The 25,853-nt window shown below is 46.9% G+C and overlaps 1 protein-coding gene across 1 annotated transcript in view; it reads right to left on the reverse strand.

The window, feature by feature from the left end:
- Nucleotides 1-5,140, reverse strand: part of PLXNA2 (plexin A2) — a 3,799,727-nt gene extending 3,794,587 nt beyond the window's left edge. Inside the window, exon 1 of the mRNA XM_068269767.1 lies at nt 4,987-5,140. The gene's annotated coding sequence lies outside the window, so the exon portion shown is untranslated. The remainder of the gene's footprint in view (nt 1-4,986) is intronic.
- Nucleotides 5,141-25,853: the final 20,713 nt, after the last annotated feature.

The following is a 25,853-nucleotide window of genomic DNA, read 5'->3' on the forward strand; positions in this document are numbered from 1 at the left end:
CAGTTCAGTTAGTGACTGGTGATCCGCAGTGTGTGTAGTGACAAGACCCCCAGTTCAGGTAGTGACAGGCACCCCCCATTTAAATAGTGATAGGCACCCCCAGTTTAGATAGTGACAGGCACCCCCCAGGTTAGTGACATGGACCCCCCAGGTTAGATAGTGACAGGGACAGCCCAGCTTCAGACCTCAGTATCAGCCGGCGACCAGTTAGAGCGGGCGCACCAATCTCGGTGAACACCACGCTGTATATGCGGAAGTGATGTCACTTCCGCATATCAGTGCGGTGTCCGCTAGGTCCTAGCGCCCGCATAGTGGTCGCCGACTGGTCGGAGGTCTGAAGCTGGGCTGCTTCTGCCTGGCAGCGGGGACGGCCCGGGGGGGAATTAGCAGGCGGCCAGGGGGGGTGTAAAATCCTCAATGGGCGGCCTTGGGGACCTAGCGCCCGGGGGCACTTGTCCTACCCCGACCCCCCCCCAAGCTACGGGTCTGGTCTAGGGGCCTGGTGGATGCTACCCCCACCAAATCTAACTAAAATAGTCAGGTGACCATCAGCAGTGCACAAAAATGGGCCTAGTCTACTTTAGGGGACCCAGCAGGAAACCTCAGGGAAATCTAGCTAATGTGATTTGGTGGACGGCATGCTCTTGAACTTCTAGGTTGTAATAAATTACACCCACCCTGTTCAGCCATTCACAATGCTTTGTGCGGTAAAGGATGCTGTGATTGGAGAATTGTTCCCTATGAGGTTTCCTGCTGGGTCCCCTAAAGTAGACTAGAGCCCAAAAAAGTGCTATCTTGTCTAGGGCCCTATTTCATCGTAATCCTTTTCGGTGCTACTCTGCATGCGGGTGGGGGCTATAAGACGAATAAGTGTGGAAAGTTTGGTTGGTTTTGGCCCTGCCCAATTTACTGAATTTTAATCCCAGTCCCCCAGTGAGTAACTGTACCAAGTTTGGGGACCCTGCTATTAACCGTCTAAGAGCGGCAGCAGTTTTAAATTTTCCCATTTAAATGAATGGCTGAAATTTGATTGGCTGTTGTACACTCCGCCCAATTTTTGTAAATTTTAGCTGCAATCACCTAGTGACCCACGGTGCCAAGTTTGGGAACTCTGGCTTTAATACTGTGCGAATTTCAGCGGTTTAAAATTTCCCATTGAAGTCAGTAGGGAAAATCTGATTGGTTGATTATGGCTCCACCCACTTTTGGGGGTCCCCAAAATGTGACAAAATGTTTCAGCTTCACTCCATGACCAAAGTTTGGTGAATGTAACTTCAAATTTGCATTGGCTGCTGGTAGCTCCGCCCACTTTAGGGTGACCCCCCAAAATACATATTTTTATTTGGGGTTACACCTACAATATGTGGTCCGAGTTTGGGGAGTGTAGCTTCAAAACTGTACGAGTGGCAGCGATTTAAAATTTTTCCCTGTCAAAGTCAACACGGAAAAAGGGGTCTTCCGGGGTCCGCCGCAGGGGCACGGAGGGTGGGATCACTTATTAAAGCACAAGCAACATACTTTGCTATAAGACGAATAAGTGTAGAAAGTTTGGGGCTTGTACCCCTAAAACTGTGGGAGGCGTAGCGTATAGAAAATGGGGGGTGCTAATAATAAGAATATTATTAATAACTAGAGGGTGTCGTTTCTGAAGAAACCACAGGATGTTGGCTATGTGTCTGATTGGCTGGATGTGGCTCCGCCCACCTTGCCAAATTTGAACCCCAGTCACCCAGTGACCCACTGTGCCAAGTCTGGGAACTCTGGCGTTAATACAGTGAGAGTTACAGCTATTTACATTTTCCCATTGAAGTCAATAGGGGAAATCTGATTGGCTGTTTTTGGCCCCGCCCACTTTTTGGGGTCCCCAAAATGTGACAGAATGCTTCAGCTTAACTCCATATCCAAGTGACCCAAGTTTGGTGAGTGTAACATCAAAGCTGTGCGAGTGGCAAAACTTTCAAAATTCCCAATGAAAGTCTATGGGAAAAATGGGGTCTTTGGGGGTCCGCAACAGGGGCCCAGAGGGTGGGATTGCTTAACAAAGCACAAGCAACCTATTCGGGTATGAGCCGAACAAGTGTGCAAAGTTTGAGAATTCTATTCCTAAAACTCTGGGAGGAGTAGCGTATAGAAAATTGCTAAATTTTCATTGGCCGTTGGTAGCTCCTCCCACTTTGGGGTGACCCCTCAAAATACGTATTTTTATTTGGGGTGACACCAACAATATGTGGTCCGAGTATTGGGAATGTAGCTTCAAAATTGTACGAGTGGCAGCGATTTGAAATTTTTCCCTGTCAAAGTCAATACGAAAAAAGGGGTCTTCCGGGGTCCGCTGCAGGGGCCCCGAGGGTGGGATCGCTTAATAAAGCACAAGCAACGTACTTGGCTATAAGACGAATAAGTGTGGAAAGTTTGGCGCTTGTACCCCTAAAACTGTAGGAGGAGTAGGGTTTAGAAAATGGGGGGGGCGCTAATAATAATAAGAATAACTAGACGGTGTCGTTTCTGAAGAAACCACAGGATGTTGGCTATGTGTCTGATTGGCTGCATGTGGCTCCGCCCACCTTGCCAAATTTTTACCCCAGTCACCCAGTGACCCAGTGTGCCAAGTCTGGGAACCCTGGCTTTAATACAGTGAGAATTGCAGCTGTTTACATTTTCCCATTGAAGTCAATAGGGAAAATCTGATTGGCTGTTTTTGGCCCCGCCCACTTTAAAATTTTTATCTCAGTCACCCAATGACTGACTGTGCCAAGTTTGAAGTCCCTGCCAGTAACAGTAAAAGAATGGCAGCAACTTATATATTGACATTGATTAGCAATAGGTAACATTTGATTGGCTGTTTTAAGCTCCGCCCATTTTTCTAAATTTTAACATTAACCACCAAATCATGGTCTGTGCCAAGTTTTGGACCTCTGGCTTTAAAACTGTGAGAGTGGCAGTATTTGAAAGCTTTACATTGAAGTGCATTGGTGAAATTTGATTGGATGCTAGTGGCTCCGCCCACTTTTCTTATTTTTTGCCCGCAATCACCCAGTGAGTAACTGAGCCAAGTTTGGGACACCTGGCATTTAAACTGTGATAATAGCAGCAGTTTATCATTTTTCATTAAGGTCAATGGCTGAAATCTGATTGGTTGTTGTTGCCCCGCCCCCTTTTTTTTATTAATGGTGAACCACAGTCACCCAGTCACTAACACTCCAAAGTTTGGGAATGCTGGCATTTAACGTGTAAAAATGGCAGCAGTTTTATTGTTTTCTATTGAAAATCAATGAATGGCATTTGGTTGGTTGCTGGTGGCTCCACCCACTTTTTCAAAATTTCAAGTGTAAATCCCCATGGACCACATTTGCGATATTCGAAGTCCCTGACATCAATATTGTGAGAATGGCAGCCTTTTTAATCTTTCCCATTTAAATCAATCAAAGAAATCTGATTGGTCGGTTTTGGCTCCGCCCACTTTTATGAATTTTAATCCCAGTCCCCCAGTGACCAACTGTGCCAAGTGTCAGGACCCTGCCTTTAACCATCTAAGAGCAGCAGCAATTTAAAATTTTCCCATTTAAACTAATGGCTGAAATTTGATTGGCTGTGGTAGACTCCGCCCACTTTTTATTAATTTTAAACCCAGTCACCCAGTGACCCACTGTGCCAAGTCTGGGAACTCTGGCTTTAATACAGTGAGAGTTACAGCTGTTTACATTTTCCCATTAAAGTCAATAGGGAAAATCTGATTGGCTGTTTTTGGCCCCGCCCACTTTTTGGGGTCCCCAAAATGTGACAGAATGCTTCAGCTTCACTCCATGACCAAGTGACCCAAGTTTGGTGAGTGTAACATCAAAGCTGTGCGAGTGGCAAAACTTTCAAAATTCTCAATGAAAGTCTATGGGAAAAATGGGGACTTTGGGGGTCCGCAACAGGGGCCCGGAGGGTGGGAATGCTTAACAAAGCACAAGCAACCTATTCGGGTATGAGCCGAACAAGTGTGCAAAGTTTGAGAATTCTACTCCTAAAACTCTGGGAGGAGTAGCGTATAGAAAATTGCTAAATTTTCATTGGCTGCTGGTAGCTCCGCCCACTTTGGGGTGACCCCTCAAAATACGTATTTTTATTTGTGGTGACACCAACAATATGTGGTCCGAGTATGAGGAATGTAGCTTCAAAATTGTACGAGTGGCAGTGATTTGAAATTTTTCCCTGTCAAAGTCAATACGAAAAAAGGGGTCTTCCGGGGTCCGCTGCAGGGCCCCCGAGGGTGGGATCGCTTAATAAAGCACAAGCAACGTACTTCGCTATAAGACGAATAAGTGTGGAAAGTTTGGGGCTTGTACCCCTGAAACTGTGGGAGGAGTAGCGTTTAGAAAATGGGGGGGCGCTAATAATAATAAGAAGAAGAATAAGCTGAACTCGAAGATCAAGATGTTGGCTATTTACATAGCCAACATAATAAGAAGAAGAAGAACGAGCTGAACTAGAAGAACAAGATGTTGGCTATTTACATAGCCAACATAATAAGAAGAATAAGCTGAACTCGAAGAACAATATATTGGCTATTTCATAGCCAACATAATAACAAGCTGAACTAGAAGAACAATATATTGGCTATTTCATAGCCAACATAATAAATATCATTACATAAATAAGATCTGTAACCTATCACTCAAGGGCAAACATTATGCAGCATATACACAGGGTTTGTTTTTTGCCATTGTAGCTAATTCAGACAGGGTAGCTTTTCCAGACACACTGTGCTGTCTGATTTAGCTACCGGTAGCTAAATCAGACGAAGTAGCTAAATCAGACACCACACCGTCACACCTTCAATCTGCCAAGGAAATAATCCACATATGAACCATGACAGCAGGAAACGAACACTACGAAACCACGTCTTATTTGTGATCTGTATTGTATTCCAAAAGTAGCTTGTGCGAGAGAGACAAGGAAGCAGGCTTCTCTAGTCTTTGATTCTTTGCTATTCCTTCCTACCTCCGCAATCGCTGGTTCTGTCCAGAGTCAGCAGCTCTCTTCTCTGATGCGCGCAGCCTCTTTTATGGCTTCTTCTTATTTCCTCCTTTACTAGCTTTCTCCGGCGCTCTACAGGATTACTCGCTTTCACCATGCGATTACTACTCCCCCTCCCATGATGTCCAAACACACACAAACATACAAGCTATCAGTAAAGCCCGCCTCTTTCCATTACCATCCGAATTATTAGCATACTGTCAGAGGGCAGCTCAGACGAGAAGCTGCACTGCAACATAGGGACGAGAGAGGCGGCCTGACCAGGGGGAAGGGGGGCAATCTCCCCCCAGGCCGCCTTTCCTTCAGTGATTTAGGGTCTGTCTTGTATTCAGTTTGTTGTTGTTAGGCAATGGGTATCATTCATAAAGCATTTCTGCATGCGGAAATGCTTAATACCGGTGACTTTACCGACCACTCAGCATAATCCCCATTCATAAAGGCTCTTTCCGCATGTTATTGCACATCCCATATTGGACAAACAAACATAAACTTATCCTATAATATAATTAAATAACTCAAACAGAGAACAATTGGCGAAAAGGCCGCGGCCATTTATTTTTTGGGGTAACCAAGTTGCATAGCAACTCAAATGAAAATTAATTTCTTTAATCAGCAAAACCAACAGTTATAACCATGTTTTCAGAAATTACCAAATGTCCACCCGTAGGGATGACATTACCCGTGAGGTACCCCAATATGGCCACGACGGGAAGCGCTACGCATGTAACCAAAGGGAGGGGGGGGGGGGAGACGAGTTTTCAGTCCGGTCTTCGGTCGGCTGCTAGCGCTGCGCAGCCGACCCTTTAAATACCCAGGCCTTCCTTCCAATGGGCTGCCTCTCCTAGCCCGCGAACGGGCGGCCAATCCGGACTCCTTCGCTGCACCTGCAAGGTAATTAACAGAGCCAGTACCTGCGGGAAATACCCGTCAGGGATGGCTTCTAACATGCAGGTGCAAGCTGATTGCTTGCACCTCACATGTTATTGCACATCCCATATTGGACAAACAAACATAAACTTATCCTATAATATAATTAAATAACTCAAACAGAGAACAATTGGCGAAAAGGCCGCGGCCATTTATTTTTTGGGGTAACCAAGTTGCATAGCAACTCAAATCAAATGAAAATTAATTTCTTTAATCAGCAAAACCAACAGTTATAACCATGTTTTCAGAAATTACCAAATGTCCACCCGTAGGGATGACATTACCCAAATGACCAGTGCGGCTTAGCCGCACTGGGCCCCCACCACCGCGGCCTTCTCAATAATGTAATGAATGTTAGAATTGAACACATCAATACCAATGTCCGACAAGTGGACACCCTCAGGCCGATAAAGGCCTGCCACCGCATCCTCTAATTCCACGTGGCGGAGAGACAAACCACCAATTTCTGATACCACTTTCTTTACAAATCTATTTATTCTTTTGCGGATTCTGTCCATAAATTTTCCATGACGGATCAACCAACTGCGCCTCGGGATAATCTCCGAGAATATCAAAGTGGTATGCGGCAGCTGCAGTGCAAGCTGCCTGCAATCATGAGCCATCTCTTTCATTAAGTCAATTGTATTTCTTTTTCCTATATCGTTTCCTCCAGCATGGAGAATCAGGATGTCCGGTGAAGGCCATTGCTTAATTTTGCTAAGTATTAAATTATAAAGGCCGTCCCAGCAGAGACCCCTTGTACCTTGCCACAGCACTTGGTAATTAACAGGATCAAGAAACAGGTTCTCAGAATAGGGTCTGAAACGAGCTCTCCTTCTCGCCCAGTAAACATAAGAGTGGCCAACCACCCAAATTATGACCTTGCGACTTGCAAAATTAATTAACACATAAATTAGGCCTCACATACAAACGGAATCTATTTGACTCCCATCTACCAATCTTCTGGATGGCTGAATCCGCCAGGCCCAACCTTGCCGCTTCTGTGGCTGCCCCTATTCTAAATGAATGGGAAGTGAAGTGAAATTCTTGCAGGCCCAAGAAGACCAAGCATTTTTTAAATACCGCCCTGAATTGAAAAGCAGAAACTGGGGTACCATTGCTGTGAACCAGAAAAGAAGAGGAGACCGGCTTGACCTGTAAATAGCTCTGAACTGCCGAGTAAGGGCAGCAAACTGAACCATTTAACCTGGCAAGGCGGATCCAAGCCCCTCTACCTTTCTGATCAGTTTTTGATCTGCAGATATAAATGAAAACACAGTCTCCTGATAACCTGACATGATCAGACAAAAGATTTGACTCGGCTTTCTTGTTAGCAGCAACCATCTCAGAAATTCTAAGTGCTCCAAAAAACGCCAGTGAAAAAGCAGCTTTAAACAGTAAACATTCAAAGCTGTCAAAACATACTGCATTAAGAGCTACACACAAATCGCCCAGCATTTTAAACGATACTGGCCTGCGCGAATCAGGGGTCTTACCCTGGGCTCTGCCCAGACCCTTCAAAAACTGAGTAACAATAGCAAAGTCTCTATGCGTTGAAGACTGAGCCAGGCGCCTAAAAAATGAAACTCCAGCCAGCGCTGATTGAATTTTGTACTGAGAGGAACCCAATTCTGCTTCTGAACAGATAAAAGCCAGATACAGGTCCGCCCCACCCAGCACTGGAGACACATCAAAATCCCTAGCAAAGAAACACCACTTACTCCAAGATGCTCTGTAGCTGGACCAGGTGGAAGGGGAAACCGAGTTCATAATCACTTCCTGAATCTTGCTTAAACCAAGCTCCACAGATGACTGAGGCAAGGAATTCCAAGAGCCTCCGCTCCAGGTGCCACTCTCCTGAAAGAGTCCCACTGTTGGCGAGACAGAGCGTCAGCTATGAGATTAAGCTTACCCGGCAAATAAGATGCTTTCAGCCAGATATTATGCTGCAAACATAACAAAACCAAATGTCTCAGCAGACTGACCACATGCTTAGATTTTGCGGACAAGCAATTTACCGCAAACATGACACCTTTGTTATCAGTATGTAACATAATTCTTTTATTTTCAAACTGCTTGCCCCAAATGGCTAAAGAAACCACTACCGGAAATAATTCCAGAAACAAAATATTTTTTACCAAGCCGGATTCGATCCACCAATCAGGCCAGCTCTCCGCCGACCACTGACCCATCCAAAAAGCTCCGTAACCAATCGAGCCCGCTGCATTAGTACAAAAACCCATGTCAGAGTCTAAAACAAATTCTTGCTGCCATAACGATCTGCCGTTAAATACCGACAGAAAATCCCTCCAAACTGCCAGATCTTCTTTTGTATCTCTAACCAAACGGACATGCTGCTTGGGAGACTTAAAGCCAGAAATCGCAGCCGCCAATCTCCTTGAAAACACACGGTCAACCGGCATAATTCTAGATGCAAATGCCAAGTGGCCCAATACAGATTGAACCTCCCTTACTGTAGCCTTTTCTTTAGACAAAAGGGAGTTAATCAACAACCTCAACCGGGCTATCTTCGCCTCTGGCAAGCGAAATTCCATTTCAACAGTATCGATTGTAATACCTAAAAACTCCAGGACGGTCGTGGGACAAACCGTTTTATCTGGGGCTAGCGGAACACCAAAATCCGCCATTACACACTGAAATGTGTCCAATACCTGCTGACAAATATCCGTGTCCCCCGGACTGACCAACAAGAAATCATCTAAGTAATGTACTAAAGAACCGTGAACAATTTTCTGCTTAACCACCCATTCAAGGAAAGTGGAAAACGTTTCAAAATAAAAACATGAAAGAGCACAGCCCATCGGGAGGCACCTGTCAAAATAATATTTACCTTCAAAGACAAAACCCAGAGAGCTAAAACCAGCCGGCTGAATCGGCAATAACCTAAATGCCGACTGAATATCGGTCTTAGCCAACAAAGCGAATCTGCCAAATTTCTTAATCATTTCTAGTGTCTGATCAAATGTTATATAGGACACTGAGATCAAATCTCTGTCAATACAGTCATTGAGCGATTGATCCTTAGGAAAAGATAAGTGGTGGATGAGCCTATATTCATTGGGGGTTTTTTTTGGCACAACACCCAAAGGAGAGATTCTGAAATTGATGAAAGGCGGATTAACAAAGGGGCCTGCCACCCTACCCGCCAAAACCTCCTTACCAATTTTTTGGGAGACCACCAGAGGAAACTGCTCAACTGATTTAAGGTTCGGGACCACCACGCAACCCTCTCCCTCAAATGGGGTAATCACAAATCCGCTGGAGAACCCCTCATATAGAAGACGGCTGATCTCCTGCCTTGGATACTTGCTTAGCCAAGGCAGCATATTTTGAACCTTCACTGGTGTCGGAGCTTTTGAGAAAAAGCTCCTTACCATGGTTGCTTTGGTTACCCGATTTCTTATAACACCGGAACGACGGGTGATTACCGCCACAAGTATTACATTCGTGCCTGTACCGGCAATTCGTTAAGAATTTGCACTGAGATTCATTGAACGCAAAGCATATTCCTTTCTTAAAGGAGCCGACGGATGCTGAAGCCGACATTTTTGGGGCAGCGGATCTTTGTGGTAACATGTAACCAAGCCAAAGAGCCACCTCTTTTGATCCCCATACCAATGAGGAGTGAACAGCCATCCTCTGCCGGAATGCCTCATCGTAATTAAACCAGGCATACCCGCCAAACTGCCTATATGCTTCATGTATTATGTCTAAGTGTTGGAACAAACCCGCTGCCAGCTCAGGTCTTTTTTCAACTAGGATTGTTGCATAAATTAAGAAAGCCTGAAACCAGTTAGCAAACATGCGCATAACTGGCCGCTTCCTTTCCTCCTCACCCTCCTTCTTCTCCTTGCTACCGTAATCTTTAAATTGGGGCAACAGAGACAAAACATCTATATATTCGCCCTTCCAAATTTTCTCCTTCACCGATAAGCTCAAATGGAAACCCAAAGGAGAAGGAGAGCAAGGCAAAGCTTCCTTATAGTGTGCCTCTGACACTCCAGCTCGGATAGCTGGGATGTCAGCTGACGCAGACACTGCAGGCTCAGCTGAGGGGGACTATACAGAAACAGGAGAAGCTGGAACACTCCCAACTCCCCCCTGACTTACTACCTGGCCCTCCCCTTGCAACTTAACCCTGTCTGCTAAACCATTAAACATATTAAACAAATCATTCAAACGAGCATTAATGACAGAAAATGAGTGAGAATTGTCATACTCACCAGGCTGTTCTGCGCTTGAGGTCCTGTGCTGTGCCTGCTGTAACACCGCCTGGCTGGGACCCGCTAAGGCTTCCTGCACAGCAACAGCTGCGCTTGCCACTTGCTGAGGGGCTGCCCGAGGCAATGGAGTCTGGCCTCTGCTTCCCCCAGTCTTTGCTGCCTTCTGTACTCCCGGCTTCGCTCTGGGATTATACCTCCGTGGAGGGGGTGGAGAGAACACTCTCTTTGTCTTTCTTGGGCGTTTGCCCAACCCCGCATGCCGCCAGGGTTCCGCCTCCTGTCCCACCTCCTGTGCACTTCCTGAAGGCCTCTCCGAAGCCCAGTCTCTGCGTGTGTCCTCCTCCTCGCCCTCCCGACTAGAGCTCCGCTCACGTGGTAAGGGCTGAGGGGAGGAGGAGGGGATGCGAGCTTCCGTCTGCAGGAGTGGCGGTGACTGAGCCGCCACTGACGCCGATTCGCCGCCAGCGTGAGCTAGCAGCTCACGCAGCCAAGATTCACCATCTTCCTCTCTGGACCTACGCAGCACTGCTGCGACCACTGGATCCATCTGTGCAACTGTAGTGAAGGGGGGAGACGAGTTTTCAGTCCGGTCTTCGGGCGGCTGCTAGCGCTGCGCAGCCGACCCTTTAAATACCCAGGCCTTCCTTCCAATAGGCTGCCTCTCCTAGCCCGCGAACGGGCGGCCAATCCGGACTCCTTCGCTGCACCTGCAAGGTAATTAACAGAGCCAGTACCTGCGGGAAATACCCGTCAGGGATGGCTTCTAACATGTAGGTGCAAGCTTATTGCTTGCACCTCACATGAAAAGCTGACAGAGCGATACATTTCCGCCTTGTGCGGAGTTTTTCTAGATTTATCTAGAAAAAGTTACAAACACGTCCATTCATAAAGATTAGAGCAAGCGGTATCCGGAAGGAAAATACCGCTTGCTCGACAGTAGCGATAGGCGGGCGGATTACATGTAAATGAATGGGACGGACCTCCCAAGCAGCATCAGACAGAGGAGCGCACGGAGGGAATCGGGCAGCTTTTATGTTTCCGCATGTCTTCCGCCACGCTACCGCCAGCTTCCTCCAGAAAACCTCCGCACTTGTATCGCAACAGGCAACTTCTTTATGAATGCCCACCCAGAAGTCTTAATTACCGGTTGCGGAGAATAACGGTGTTTTCCCGCACTACCGACAGCCTCTTTATGAATGATACCCAATGTGAAACACTAGGCTAGCTGATAAAAGTGCAATTAGACGGCAGGAAAGCTGGTAAATATGCACAGGATGCAGAGCTTGCCTGGAGGGTCCATGTGCAAACATCTGTCTGGTCTCTCCCCTATGTTATAATAAAAACAAAAGTTTGCTTTTTTAAAACAGAAAGAATTTGTGATAATTCAGGTTGGAGTGAGCTTAAATTGTCTCCCAGTGCAACACTGCTGAATATATGCAAATTAACCATTGTTACCCTTAGAAGCTAAACACACCTCCAGAACCGCTGGAATGCAATGATGTGTCAGCTTGTTAATTTGTACAGAGCCATAACAATCCAACATGCATACAGACTGTTTCGGATTGTTTGATCCTCATCAGTGCATGGCATGGATTAATTGGGCTCTATGCAGTAGGGCTTGTAACACCGAGAGGTACAGACTAACCAGCAAGCTCATGGTGACCCAGAACTTATTGGAGTGTGTAAGGGACTACAATGGTCCTAAAAGCCCCCTTAGTAAGATGTTAAGAAAAACAAAAGTTTGCTTTCTTAAAACAGAAAGAATTTGCTATAATTCAGGTTGGAGTGAGCTTGAGATGTTTTCCAGTGCAACACTGCTGAATGTTGCTGAATTATATGTCATAATGACTGCATGTGTTAAACAAGTTGAAAAGTTTTTGACAGTCCCTAGCCTCCAGGAGGGCTGCTTTCTGACTTGTGGTAGAGACTGGCAGGGACAGGAGTCCTATTACAGGCATTATTATTATTTATTGTATTTATAAAGCGCCAACATATTACGCAGCGCTGGACATTCATTTAGATTACAGACAATATTTAGGGGTGACAAACAGCAATATGACAATACAGGAATACAAGAAAACCAGATCATGCAGCACAATACAATACAATACAATGCAATACAATAACATTTGTAAAGCGCTTTTCTCCCATAGGACTCAAAGCGCATAGTTGTGTCTCAGATTAATACAGGGTTGCAGGCTGGGTTGTGTTACTGAGGAGATAGTCAGATGTTCATGAATGCCAGACTAAAGAGGTAGGTTTTCAGTTTAGACTTAAATGCTTCCAGGGATGGAGCTGTCCTGATTGGGTGTAGCAGGGAGTTCCAAAGTGTAGGGGCAGCATGACAAAAGGCTCTGTCTCCAAAGGTTTTGAGGTGGACTCTGGGGGTGACCATGGTGTTGCGTCCTTTTGATCTAAGATTGTGGGGGGTGTGATGCAGTTGCAACAAGTCCTTTAGGTATCCAGGGCCCAGATTGTGCAAGGATTTGAATGTCAGTAAGCCAATCTTAAACAGAATTCTCCATTTTATCGGTAGCCAGTGGAGTGAGCTCAGGGTTGGTGTTATGTGGCAATGGCGGGGTTGGCTCGTTAACAGCCTTGCGGCGGCATTCTGTACTAATTGCAGGCGGCGTAAGTCTTTCTTATGCAGGCCTGTGTAGAGGGCGTTGCAGTAGTCTAACCTTGATGTGACGAAGGCATGGACTAGGGTTGGAAGATCCTCTGAAGGAATTAGGTGTTTAATCTTTGCAATATTCTTTAGATGAAAGAAGGAATGTTTCACAACAGCTGAGATTTGATTCCTGAAGCTTAATTTCCTATCAATCAGTACTCCCAGGCTGCGCACACAGTCTGAGTTTTTCAGGTCTGAGCTCCCTATCCTTAGCAGTGTTGGTTGAGACTGGGGCTGCTTTGCCGTTGAGCCCTGGCCCTCGATAACAAGTACCTCAGTTTTGTCAGCATTAAGTTTTAGCCAATTCATATTCATCCACTCCTGAAGCTCAGCTAAGCATGAGTTTATTTGTGGAGTAGGGTCTGTGATGCCAGGTTTGAATGACAAATATAGCTGGGTGTCATCCCAGTGTGAGTACAAGGTAATGCTTAGACAGTCACTGAAGGGGAGCATGTAGAGTAGGCAAGTCAGGTTCACTCAAGTGCATAGAATGGGTGCACAGTAATGGAGGTGCATGATCAGGTAGGACACTAAAGGAGGCGGACCCTGCCCAAAGGCTTACAATCTAGAGGGAGAGGTAGGGACAGGAGAGGTAGGGGACCAGAGTTCAGCTGTGGGCATGTAGCCTCTGTGTGATGTGAGAATGCAATACAGCTCTGCTCCATCTCAGGCTATTCTCAGCCTCTCTGCACTCCTCCCCTCTCTGGGCTAGTGAACGCCAAAATCACAATAGCAATTGCTAGCAATTTGCAAGTGCGATTTTGTGAAACGATTTTCAGAACGATTTTTGAATGACCCGCTCCAAAAATTGCTACATGCAACGTGTTTGCGATTTTGAAAAAAATCACAACGCTGCTGTGAGAACACCGTCATAGGGTAACATTAGCCAAGCGCTTTTCAAATTTCTGTCGATTTGAAAACCGCTCAGAAGCACTCTTGGTGTGCACCAGCCCTCCCTCATTCACCTTTATTTTCCTCTTCCCCTAGTGCTGGGTGTCTGTGTCTTCTTGTCATACAGGAAAGCTAAATAAAAGTGCAATCCTGGTGAGGCAAATTATTGTTGTTATTATTTAGTATTTATATAGCGCCGCCATCTTCCGCAGTGCTGTACAGAACATATTGGGCTCAATTCTGGTAGCGTTTAGTAAATAATTACCTCATGGAATTGGGTTTACCTCATGAGGGAAATCTACTTTTGAATTCTGGTAGTTTAGGTAAAGTTTTACCTCATGTAATTTCATGAGGTAATTCATGTGGTAATTTTCTACTAAAAATGTGTGGTATTTAGTAGTGAAATACCTCACTCTTGAATTCTGAAGTGAAATAAGGTGCGTGTTTGCATGCCTTTTACCTCACATAATTAGACCTACCTCTACCACATGATAAATGCAGTGCTGTGACATAATTGATATCTGTCACATAACATGGAGCCTTTTCAGCTTGTTTTTTGTTCCGACCCCCCCCCTCCTCCAGACCCCAGCCTCTAAAAGTGCTCCGACCTACCACACCCCACCCTCTAAAACAGTGCTGTCCAACTTTTGCGGGCCTGGAGGGACGTTTTTTTTCCAGACCACATGGTGGAGGGCCGGCCGCCCCCCACCCCAAGAAAAAAGAAAATTAGCAGCAGTTTCACCACAAAATGCAATTAGAGTGATAGCAGATTCTCCAAAAAATGCAATCAGATTGGCATCAGATATCCCCACAAATACAATCTTATTGGCAGCAGATTTATGCGATGAGATTGGCAGCAGATTTCCCCACAAATGCAATGAGATTGGCAGCAGATATCCCCACAAATACAATCTTATTGGCAGCAGATATCCCCACAAATACAATCTTATTGGCAGCAGATTTATGCGATGAGATTGGCAGCAAATTTCCCCACAAATGCAATGAGATTGGCAGCAGATATCGCCACAAATACAATCTTATTGGCAGCAGATTTCCCCACAAATGCAACGAGATTGGCAGATTGGCAGCAGATTTCCCCACAAATGCAATGAGATTGGCAGCAGATTTCCCCACAAATGCAACGAGATTGGCAGCAGATTTCCCCACAAATGCAACAAGATTGGCAGCAGATTTCCCTACAAAGGCAGGTCCCCAGTTAGTGGGGGTTCCAGAGCTGAGGAGGGGGGCACAGCGCAGGAAGGGGGGAAATTGTGCACAGAGCAGCGGGGAGGGGGGAAGACTTCCCCCCCTCACCTAGGGGCCCCCCCTTCCGCGCTTTCCCCTCCCTCCAAAAGTGCAGCCAGCCAGCGGTAGCAGCGAGAAATCACTTACCAGCATGATCAGAGCAATAGCGCTGTGTGCCGCTGGGCTGGTCTCCGTCTCCTGCACTGACCTATCACGCTCTCGCAGGAAGTACTGAGAGAGCGTGATTGGTCAGTGGAGGAGACGGAGACAAGCCCAGTGGCACGCAGCGCTATTGCTCTGATCATGCTGGTAAGTGATTTCTCGCTGCTACCGCTGGCTGGCTGCACTTTTAGAGGGAGGGGGGAGCGCGGAAGGGGGGGCCCTTAGGTGAGGGGGGGGCTTCCCCCCTCCCCGCTGCTCTGTGCACAATTTCCCCCCTTCCTGCGCTGTCCCCCCCGCTCCCCCCTCCTCAGCTCTGGGACCCTCAGGAGGCGGGCTGGCCGGGGCTTCCAGCAGTCGGGAAAATACCTCACTGTTTTCCCCCTGCATGTAAGGTAATTTAGCGACCATAAGCAGCAGATGGGAAAATGTACCAGAATTAGGCAAAGCAAAAAAGAATAACGAGTGAGGTTTTTTCCCGACTGCTGATTATTTCGCCTCGCACAGCTACCAGAATTGAGCCCATTGTCTTGTCACTTAAAGGATACCACAACTGAAACTAACATTGCGGCAGTGTGTGGGGGAGTACAAGTAATTACCTTCAGCTCCTCCTGCCCCCCTCCATCTGCCTCCGTTCATCTACTATTTCTCCCGGTGTCTCCCGACTCTGTTGACCTCCCACCTGGACATACTGCGCCCTGTGCGCGCAGTATGTCATCCCCTCTTCGCTTCTGGCCAGCGCATAACGAACGGCTCAGAAGCACGCTGATTCTTCTGCCTCCAGAGGTAAGGCTGCGGGTAAGTTGGGTGCTGGGAGCGCCGAAAGACGGCTCTTCCTGCTGCCACTAAACTCCCTGGCAGTGTTAAATACTATTCCCCCTCCAAGTCGTTGCAACTCATAGAGAGGTGTAATTTGGGGTACGGCGATCACCTGAGCCCCGAATTACCCTTACGCTCCCCGCGCAGTTTATTATTGCTGCTATGGGGCTCCTGGTTTGGGTAATCGGTGCAGGGCTGTGGAGTCAGAGTCGAGGAGTCGGAGTCAGAGCAATTTTGGGTACCCGGAGTCGGTGGTTTCATAAACTGAGAAGTCGGAGTTGGAGTCAGAAGATTTTTGTACTGACTTCACAGCCCTGGCGCCGTGCACCAAAACCATCTGCTTTGCCTTCTCTCTCCTCTCTCCGATCTTGTTATTAGAAACCATAATCTAAAGCTGGCCATACATGCATCAATTGTTACAGATAGATTCTTTCACTATGATCGAATCATAATGGCTTTTCCACCTGTCAGTACTGAGTATGGATGTGGCCTATAGGGTTTCATACTATAGTGAAGTGGGTCGTGGGCAGGCAGTGGTTCACTGCCACTGACCACCAATAAAAAGCAGGTACGCAAGGCATGGATGTTGGGGGGGATTGAAAACAGTGATGGAAGGAGGGGTATCAAAACTTTGGAAATTAGCATTAACGAGGCAGGGAACATGGTGTCAGCAGGGAGGTGAGTAAGGATGTGTCTGGTAATGGGAGAGGGAGAGGGGATATCTGAGGTGGAAGAGGGGCATATTTGAGGGATTAGTAGAGATGGTGGCGAAGGGGAGTGTGTGTGTGTGTGGGGGGGGGGGGGGGGGAGGAGGAATGAGCTTGGGGGAATTAAAGTGGCCATACATCTGTTGACTTGACAGCCGATTGACCAACGGTTTTGATATATCATTGAATCGGATAAAAATTTTGGGTGGAAATTGGTTGGCTGTATCAATCTGAGATGTTGGGATATCTCGGGCCAATGTGGTTGTCAGGTGCGATAATCACGTCAAGCCACGAATGTTAGACACGACGTAAACCCCAGCCGTTGTCCTTCAAAATGTATTATGTGCACCTGTTGCCTGTATTTCCGTATTGGCGCTCCACATGACTACTGGCATATACGACGTGGGGTGCATATGTGACGTCATTTGGGCTGGGGCTGCCATAATAATGGGCCTCTGGTTTGTGTTTCCCCCCAGGCCAAAAGGTCCCAGTCCTCCCCTGATGAGGTGCTTGTAATTATATTTCAGTACATCACATAAACAACTGAAATAAAGATCTAAAAGCAGTTTAGCAGCAAACTTTGTGAAAACTAATATTTTTGACAGTCTCAAAACTTTTGGCCAGGACTGTAGGTTATTTCCCCTTAAAGAGTAACTGTGGGCATAAAATAAAAAAACAATTATTTATTTTTATCTGGTGAATAAGTAATAAGGATGCTAACCAGCAGTGATGCTCACCGACAGATCGTGATCACGAGTTGCCGTGATTTCACAACTATTTTTAAGCTATCCGCCACGGGTATTCATCGCCGTGGACCAATTTTCAATCACTAAAATCCGCTTCGGCAGACCGTGAATGTGTACATTCGATCGCATTCACGCTCGTGAAAACGGCGCAGAAGTCGTGTTTAGGTCGTGAATAGCGGAAGTGACTTCCCTGGCACCAATCAGAGGCCCACAGCCAGGCCCTAGCAACCAATCACAGGAGGGGAGGCTATGCCCTCCCCTCCTGTATATAAAGCGGCGGCCATGATGGAAAAGCTCTGTCATTGCTAGACTCTGGTACTGAGAGGATTATCTCCAGGCCATTGTAGCTTCAGCAAGTGCATTGTTGTGTGCAAAACCTAGCGTTTTTACTCCTAACAGTGCTCTTATACTACACTTGTATTCAGTTAGCTAGCCAGTGAGTCATTGCTGTAGTCAGTGTAGTCAGAGTGTACTGGTGGTGATTAGTGTGTGTAGTGCAGGCAGGGTCAGAGTGTACTGCTCACTTGTATTCAGCTAGCCAGTCATACACTTCAGCTACTACTTACAGGCTGTCACACTGCCAGTGTAGTTTATTTAGTAAGTGACATTGTGTACTGTGCTCATTGCTCACTGGTATTAATCATCTCATTACCCAGTGATACCCTTCACTTAGGTTGTACTACTGTGTTCACTGCTCACTGGTATTAATCATCTCATTACCCAGTGATACCCTTCACTTACGTTGTACTGTATTCACTGCTCACTGGAATTAATCATCTCATTACCCAGTGATACCATTCACTTAGGTTGTACTACTATGTTCACTGCTCACTGGTATTAATCATCTCAGTACTCAGTGATACCCTTCACTTAGGTTGTACTACTGTGTTCACTGCTCACTGGTATTAATCATCTCAGTACTCAGTGATACCCTTCACTTAGGTTGTACTACTGTGTTCACTGCTCACTGGTATTAATCATCTCATTACCCAGTGATTCCCTTCACTTAGGTTGTACTACTGTGTTCACTGCTTACTGGTATTAATCATCTCATTACCCAGTGATACCCTTCACTTAGGTTGTACTACTGTGTTCACTGCTCACTGGTATTAATCATACCTCCCAACATTTGGAGTCAGGAAAGAGGGACACTTAAACCCACCCCTGCCATGCCTTTAGCCACGCCCCAAATTTACTTGCATCACGTGCCCACCTCCCTCCCCTATACAGTTCCCTGGTGTATAGTGACCCACCTTTGATTATAAACAGGGGTGGAACTAAGGTTTTTGTGGCCCCAAGCAGTGTCTAAGTTGTAACCCTAAGTGGGTGTGGTTCTGCCGGTGGGAAAATGGGCGTGGTCATATGTGGGTGAAACCAACTGCATTACGCTAACATGTCAATATGGACAAAAAAGAGAAAAAAAATCTCTGAAGAATGCCATGATAAATTAAGTTACTCAATACTAGGAAGATGTACCTAGTAAGTGACTAGTCAAGTACAGATAGTCCCTGGTTAACAAATGATAGGGACTGTAGGTCTGTTCTTTAAGGTAGGTATTAGAGATAAGCACAAAGTGCAGCTAGTTTACTATCAGTACAAGCACAGAGTAACAGTTTATACTCAGTATCAGGTAGCAGAGATCAGCACACACTGAAGCTATTTTACTAGGCATCACGTAAAGATGCATACACACACATACAATTTTGATTGACCAATCACTTATCAATTTTTCCACCTTCATGTAGTACGAGGGCCAACAGATTTTGCATACTATAAACAGAGCTCTTACACTACATGAAAGCAGTCAAATTAGATGTGTGTACCAAACATTACAGTTTATACTGTACATACTGGAGGTAGCAGGGATCATTGAACACACAATGCTGCTGGTTTAGTATCAATAAAAGGCAGAGTAACAGTTTATAATGTATATATTCTGAGGGTAGAAATGAATACACTACAGTGAGTTTACTATCAGTACAGGCACAGAGTAACAGCTAATACTGTACAAATTAGAGGTAGCAGAGATCAGCACACACTGCAGATAATTTACTATCAGTACAGGTACAGAGTAAAGGTAGCCATACACTGGTCGATTTGCCATCAGATTCGACCAACAGATAGATCCCTCTCTGATCGAATCTGATCAGAGAGGGATCGTATGGCTACCTTTACTGCAAACAGATTGTGAACCGATTTCAGCCTCAAACCGTTCACAATCTGTTGTGGTGGTGGCGGTGCTGCCGCTCCCCCCCGCCCGCATACATTACCTGCTCCGCCGGCGCGACTCCAGTCCCCAGGTCTCCGCTATCTTCTCCGCTCTGGTCTCCAGGTCCAGCATGCTTTACTTCTTCCTGCCCGGCAGGAAGTTTAAACAGTAGAGCGCCCTCTACTGTTTAAACTTCCTGCCGGGCAGGAGGAACTGAAGCATGCCGGAGACCAGCGCGGACACGGAGCAGCGGTGACCGGGGGTAGTCGTGCCGGTGGAGCAGGTAATGTGTGCGGCTCTATTGCGTCGGTCGTCGGGTACTCGAACGCCGCTAGCGACGCGCTCCCTACCCGCGGGCGATCGACGGTAATTTTCCGCACAGTGCGATCGACGGGATCGGACGAAATGGATCGAAATTCGTCGTGTAGCGTGAACGATTGGCAGCAGATTCGATCCCAGCTTATACTGTACATACTGGAGGTAGCAGAGATCAGCACACACTGCAGCTAGTTTGCTATCAGTACAGGCCTAGAGTAACAGCTTATACTGTACATACTGGAGGTAGCAGAGATCAGCACACACAGCAGCTAGTTTACTATCAGTTAAGGGACAGAATAGCAGCTTATACTGTACATACTGGAGGTAGCAGTCAGAGGTAAGCACATACTGATTCCATCCATCAGAGGCCTCTCCACTTCTCATGCCAAGTGCTAGAAAATGTGCAACCAAGTCATTGGAGCAGCTGACAAGTGGTGAATGTATAATTTTCAGGCTCTCCTGACACCTCCAAGGTCTTTACTGTGCATGTGCCTTGGAGATTGCTAGCGGGAGCTACAGCGGCAAGACAGTGGGAAAGCCAGACACAGTACAGAACTTGAAAGTGTCAAAATAGCCTATACATTATGCAGGTAAAGTATATCTTTTACCCCATTTGCCCTCAGGCTTACTTTAAAAGAGTTCTGAAGGTACTGGAGAGAAAATGAGAGCTAAGAGTGCTGGGGAAGGGAGTTTAATTAGAAGTGTGAGGGCTGATTAGGGGTGCAGGCAGGTGACAGGTGATAGTAGTTTGAGGAGTGTGTGAAGAGTGTGTGAGGCTGCTAGTGGTTAGGTGCGGAGAGATGTAAGGAATGGGGGTGATATAGAGGGAGATAAAGAAGCAGTGAGGGCTTACTTTTGAATTTTCCTGCTTTGGTCTCTTCCCTGATGTCCTGGTTCGGGGCTTAGTCCCACGTTGCTGGCCAGACATGCTTCCTATCTCTTGGCTGCCTGCTGTGCTGTAAGGGCTGGTGCACACCGAGCGGCTTTTTCAGCGTTTCTGCAGCCGCTTGCGGCTGCGGATCCGCTTGGTCAATGTATCTCAATTGGGTGGTGCACACCAGAGCAGGAGGCGTTTTGCAGAAACGAAAAATGCCGGGGTGAGGCATTTTTTGGATTGCGGGTGCGTTTCTGCTTCAATGTTAAGTATAGGAAAAACGTGAACCGCTCTGAAAAATGGCACTTCAGAGCAGTTTTACAGGCGTTTTTGTTACAGAAGCTGTTCAGTAACAGCTTTACTGTAACAATATATGAAATCTACTATACTGAAATCCGCTGCAGCAATCCGCAAAACGCTAGCAAAACGCCATAGAAAAATAAGAAAAAGCGTTTCAAAATCTGCTAGCATTTTGCGGATCTGCTAGCGGTTTTTGGTGTGCACCGGGCCTAAGAGAGGCAAATGGCTCACTCCACGTGCATGTAGGGGTGGAGCTTAAGCGATCTGGGGGTGGGGCTTATTTAAATGCTGCTGTCAGATAGGAATCCTTTTGGCTCTCCCCCAGCTGTACTGTGAATTACAGAGGGAGGCAGATGACATGCAAGGGTCGGTGCTCGGGAGGTCTGCAGGCGGGGCTGGCCAGTGTCTCTGTATCTTGTCGGCAGCCTCTGGGATGGAGGAGGGAGGAGGATACAAAGTGGTGGGGTGTTTGAAAGAGCACAGCACACACCAATCCCTTGCACCCCCCCCCCTCCCCCTCCCCCTCCCTTACAACACTAGTGACTACAGCCTGTGTGCAGATCTGCCTCCTCCCTGCACTTACCATGTGGCTGCCCCAGGCTCACACAACATTCTTCTGCAAGCTCAGCTCCACCTCCCTCCACCAGCCAGTGTGATGACAACCTGCGCTAGGGTTGCCACCTTTAGGGTAAAAAAATACCGGCTTGTGGATGTGGCCTGAGGGGAGTGGCCTAAAAGTGGGAGTGGTTTGTCACTGACTTTTTAAAGGACAACTGACCTGCGAGGGATATGGAGGCTGCTATAATATATTTACAAATGCAAATTTCCTGGCTGCCCTGCTTATTCTCGGCCTCTAGCCATAGCCCCTGAACAAGCACAAGCATTCAGTCATTTTCTGACTAAAAATCTGACAAGATTAGCTGCCTGTTTTTTTGGGGTGTTTGATGCAGACATTCTAATGCCAGAAAGCTCAGCTGTAAAACCAGGCAACTGGCTTCGTTTAAAAGGAAATCAATATAGCAGCCTCCTTATCCCTCTCTCAGGTCAGCTGACCTTTAATGCTAGGTACACACTATACAATTTTCTGCCTATTTCCAACAGGTCCAATCTGATTTCCAATCGATTTTCTGTTCACTTCTATGGAAAATCTATCGGAAATCAGATCGGTAATAGTCAATCTGTCAGTAAAAAAGTCAGAAAATTGTGTAGTGTGTACCTAGCATTAGGCTTGATCTGGGTCTCTTAAAGGCAGCATTAAAAGGAACCTAAACTGAGAATATGGCTTTTTCCTTTTAAAATAATACCAGTTGCCTGACTCTCCTGCTGATCCTGTGTCTCTAATACGTTTAGCCACAGCCCCTGAACAAGCATGCAGCAGATAAGGTGCTCTGACTGAAGTCAGAATGGATTAGCTGCATGCTTGTTTCAGGTGTGTGATTCAGCCACTACTGCAGCCAGAGATCATCAGGGCTGCCAGGCAACCAGTATTGTTTAAAAGGAAACATCCATAACCCTCTCAGTTTAGGTTCTGTTTAATGGGTGTATTTATACTTACCTGGGGAGCTTCCTCCAGCCCTATGAGGTGCATGGGCTCCCTCACCAGCTGCTCCATTCTTTTGATATGCTCCCCCTGGTAATATCTGGCTGGCCACGCTCTTCTGTGTCATGCCTGCAGGCTCTATATAAGCAGCAGAGAACTGTTTGGGAAGTGAGTTTCTCCTGTGTGTTTGGTAAGTTTCAGAGCAGTTGGGGACAAGCTCCTGGGTGTGGCAGATCCAGGGCTTGGCTGCGCTCACATATGGTGTTGCATGCTGGTTCTGGGGCCCTGGGCAGTGAGAGTTCCTGGGGCCCCAGGCTGGCTTGTGCACCATTATTGTTTTTAAATTTTAATGTAGATTCCCATGCAGTTTAGTTAGGAGGGGGGCAGATGAGAGGGTATATCCTGCACGCTGGTGCCCCCTGCTGGCCATATAGCCATTGTCTATATGCAACTGAAACCCTCTCCTATGACTAGCTGAGTAGCTCAGCTTCTGTTTGAATCAATCACTGCAGACTAGGTGTCATGTGTATGTGCACTTCTTGATTGGCTTACAAGCAGCCTGCAGGCTCTATATAAGCAGCAGAGAACTGTTTGGGAAGTGAGTTTCTCCTGTGTGTTTGGTAAGTTTCAGAGCAGTTGGGGACAAGCTCCTGGGTGTGGCAGATCCAGGGCTTGGCTGCGCTCACATATGGTGTTGCATGCTGGTTCTGGGGCCCCGGGCAGTGAGAGTTCCTGGGGCCCCAGGCTGGCTTGTGCACCATTATTGTTTTTAAATTTTAATGTAGATTCCCATGCAGTTTAGTTAGGAGGGGGGCAGATGAGAGGGTATATCCTGCACGCTGGTGCCCCCTGCTGGCCATATAGCCATTGTCTATATGCAACTGAAACCCTCTCCTATGACTAGCTGAGTAGCTCAGCTTCTGTTTGAATCAATCACTGCAGACTAGGTGTCATGTGTATGTGCACTTCTTGATTGGCTTACAAGCAGCCTGCAGGCTCTATATAAGCAGCAGAGAACTGTTTGGGAAGTGAGTTTCTCCTGTGTGTTTGGTAAGTTTCAGAGCAGTTGGGGACAAGCTCCTGGGTGTGGCAGATCCAGGGCTTGGCTGCGCTCACATATGGTGTTGCATGCTGGTTCTGGGGCCCCGGGCAGTGAGAGTTCCTGGGGCCCCAGGCTGGCTTGTGCACCATTATTGTTTTTAAATTTTAATGTAGATTCCCATGCAGTTTAGTTAGGAGGGGGGCAGATGAGAGGGTATATCCTGCACGCTGGTGCCCCCTGCTGGCCATATAGCCATTGTCTATATGCAACTGAAACCCTCTCCTATGACTAGCTGAGTAGCTCAGCTTCTGTTTGAATCAATCACTGCAGACTAGGTGTCATGTGTATGTGCACTTCTTGATTGGCTTACAAGCAGCCTGCAGGCTCTATATAAGCAGCAGAGAACTGTTTGGGAAGTGAGTTTCTCCTGTGTGTTTGGTAAGCTTCTGTGTCATGTGTCTACCCCCTCTAGTGCTCCTGCAGCGGGGAGCATTCCGCACCTTTGCAGTAGTGGCAGAAGCACATGGCTGGCCACGCTCTTCTGTGTCATGTGTCTACCCCCTCTAGTGCTCCTGCAGCGGGGAGCATTCCGCACCTGTGCAGTAGTATACAATGAACAGAGGCGCCAAAAGTATAAGATTAGATTAAATGAGCTTAAAAACCAACTTAAATGGCAAAATTGAAGGAGGAAGTGGTGGTCTTACCTCCCTCAAGCAGACACGACAACGACTGCGATTCAGACAGTCAAACACATTTATTAGGAACTCCAAAAAGTTTTAAGTTTTAAGTTTAATCTAATCTTATACTTTTGGCGCCTCTGTTCATTGTATACAATTTTGAGTCCACCCTTGGTGGAGGGTTGCTACCCTTTCTTCCTGTCTACAGAGAGCGACTTCTTAATCCTGAGTGGGGTCAGGACAATCTCCCCACCTGCCTTTACAGTGGTTGCCTGCTGGTGACCCTGACTTGTGAGTATTTAGCAATACAAACTTATTGCCACCTTGTCCAGTACGAATTACACTATTGGGGCTCTTGGTGTTCCCTGTTTTTACCTGTGCAGTAGTGGCCGGGTCGCGTAAATGCAGAAGCACATGGCTGGCTGTGATTGTCCAGATTATAGTGGGGAGGGGGAAGGATATCTAGTAAACAGAGAGGCTGCAAGAAAGCCCAAACACCTCATGGGGCTGTAGAGAGCACCCAATAATAACATCGCAGGTACACTTTAACCTCCTTGCGACCGCCTAACGCCGATGGGCGGTTGTAAAGTGGCTCCCCCAGGACCGCCTAATGCCAATTGGCATCAAGCCATGGGGGAGGAGATTACGCTGAATTACTGAGCGGAGTTCCGAGACCAGCCTGCTTGCGTGCGATCGTGGGCGGCAGGCTGTTACACATTAAAAAAAAATTTAAAAAATTTTTTATTTACAAGTACAGCCCTGCGATCAACTGCAGCGCTGTATGGGGGACAGCTCTGTCACTGAGCTGTTCCCCTCGAGCGTGCCACAAGAAGATCCCTCTCATAGGCTGAGAGGTGATCAGCTCTGATTGGCTCTTCGGGGGTAGGGAGGGTGGGAAATTTAAATAAAATATGTGATTTTATTTAAAAAAATATTAAAAATAAATAAATTAAAAAAAAAAAAAATCTCAGTAGTAATCAGATGCCACCAACAGAAAGCTCTGTTGGTGGCAACAAAAGGGGGGGAAAGATTAAATTGTGTGCTAAGTTGTATGGCCCTGCAGCAAGCTGCAGTAGCCTGAATAGTAAAAAAAAAAATAGCCTTGTCACTAGGGGGATGTAAGCCTGTGATTACTGTGGGGAGCAAAGGGGAAAAAAGAGTTTAACTTACCCGGGGCTTTTAATGGTCCCCCACAGATGTCCTGTGCACGCACAGCCACTCACCGATGCTCCGGTCCCCCACAGACGCCCTGTGCCCACGCAGCCACTCACTGATGCTCCGGTTCCCGCCAGTTCACTTCCGGAAATTGCGACTTTAAAGTCGGAAAACCATTGCGCCTGCGAGGCCTTCTCTTCACTTCCGCTGACGTCCCCGGAGCGTAATGCGTAGGTGCAGGCCATACTGTGCTTGCGCAGTACGCTCCCATGACGTCAGCAGGGAGGAGGTCATGCAGGCGCAGTGG

This window comes from Hyperolius riggenbachi, chromosome 2, assembly GCF_040937935.1.
Source record: "Hyperolius riggenbachi isolate aHypRig1 chromosome 2, aHypRig1.pri, whole genome shotgun sequence".
Classification (NCBI taxonomy): Eukaryota; Metazoa; Chordata; class Amphibia; order Anura; family Hyperoliidae; genus Hyperolius; species Hyperolius riggenbachi.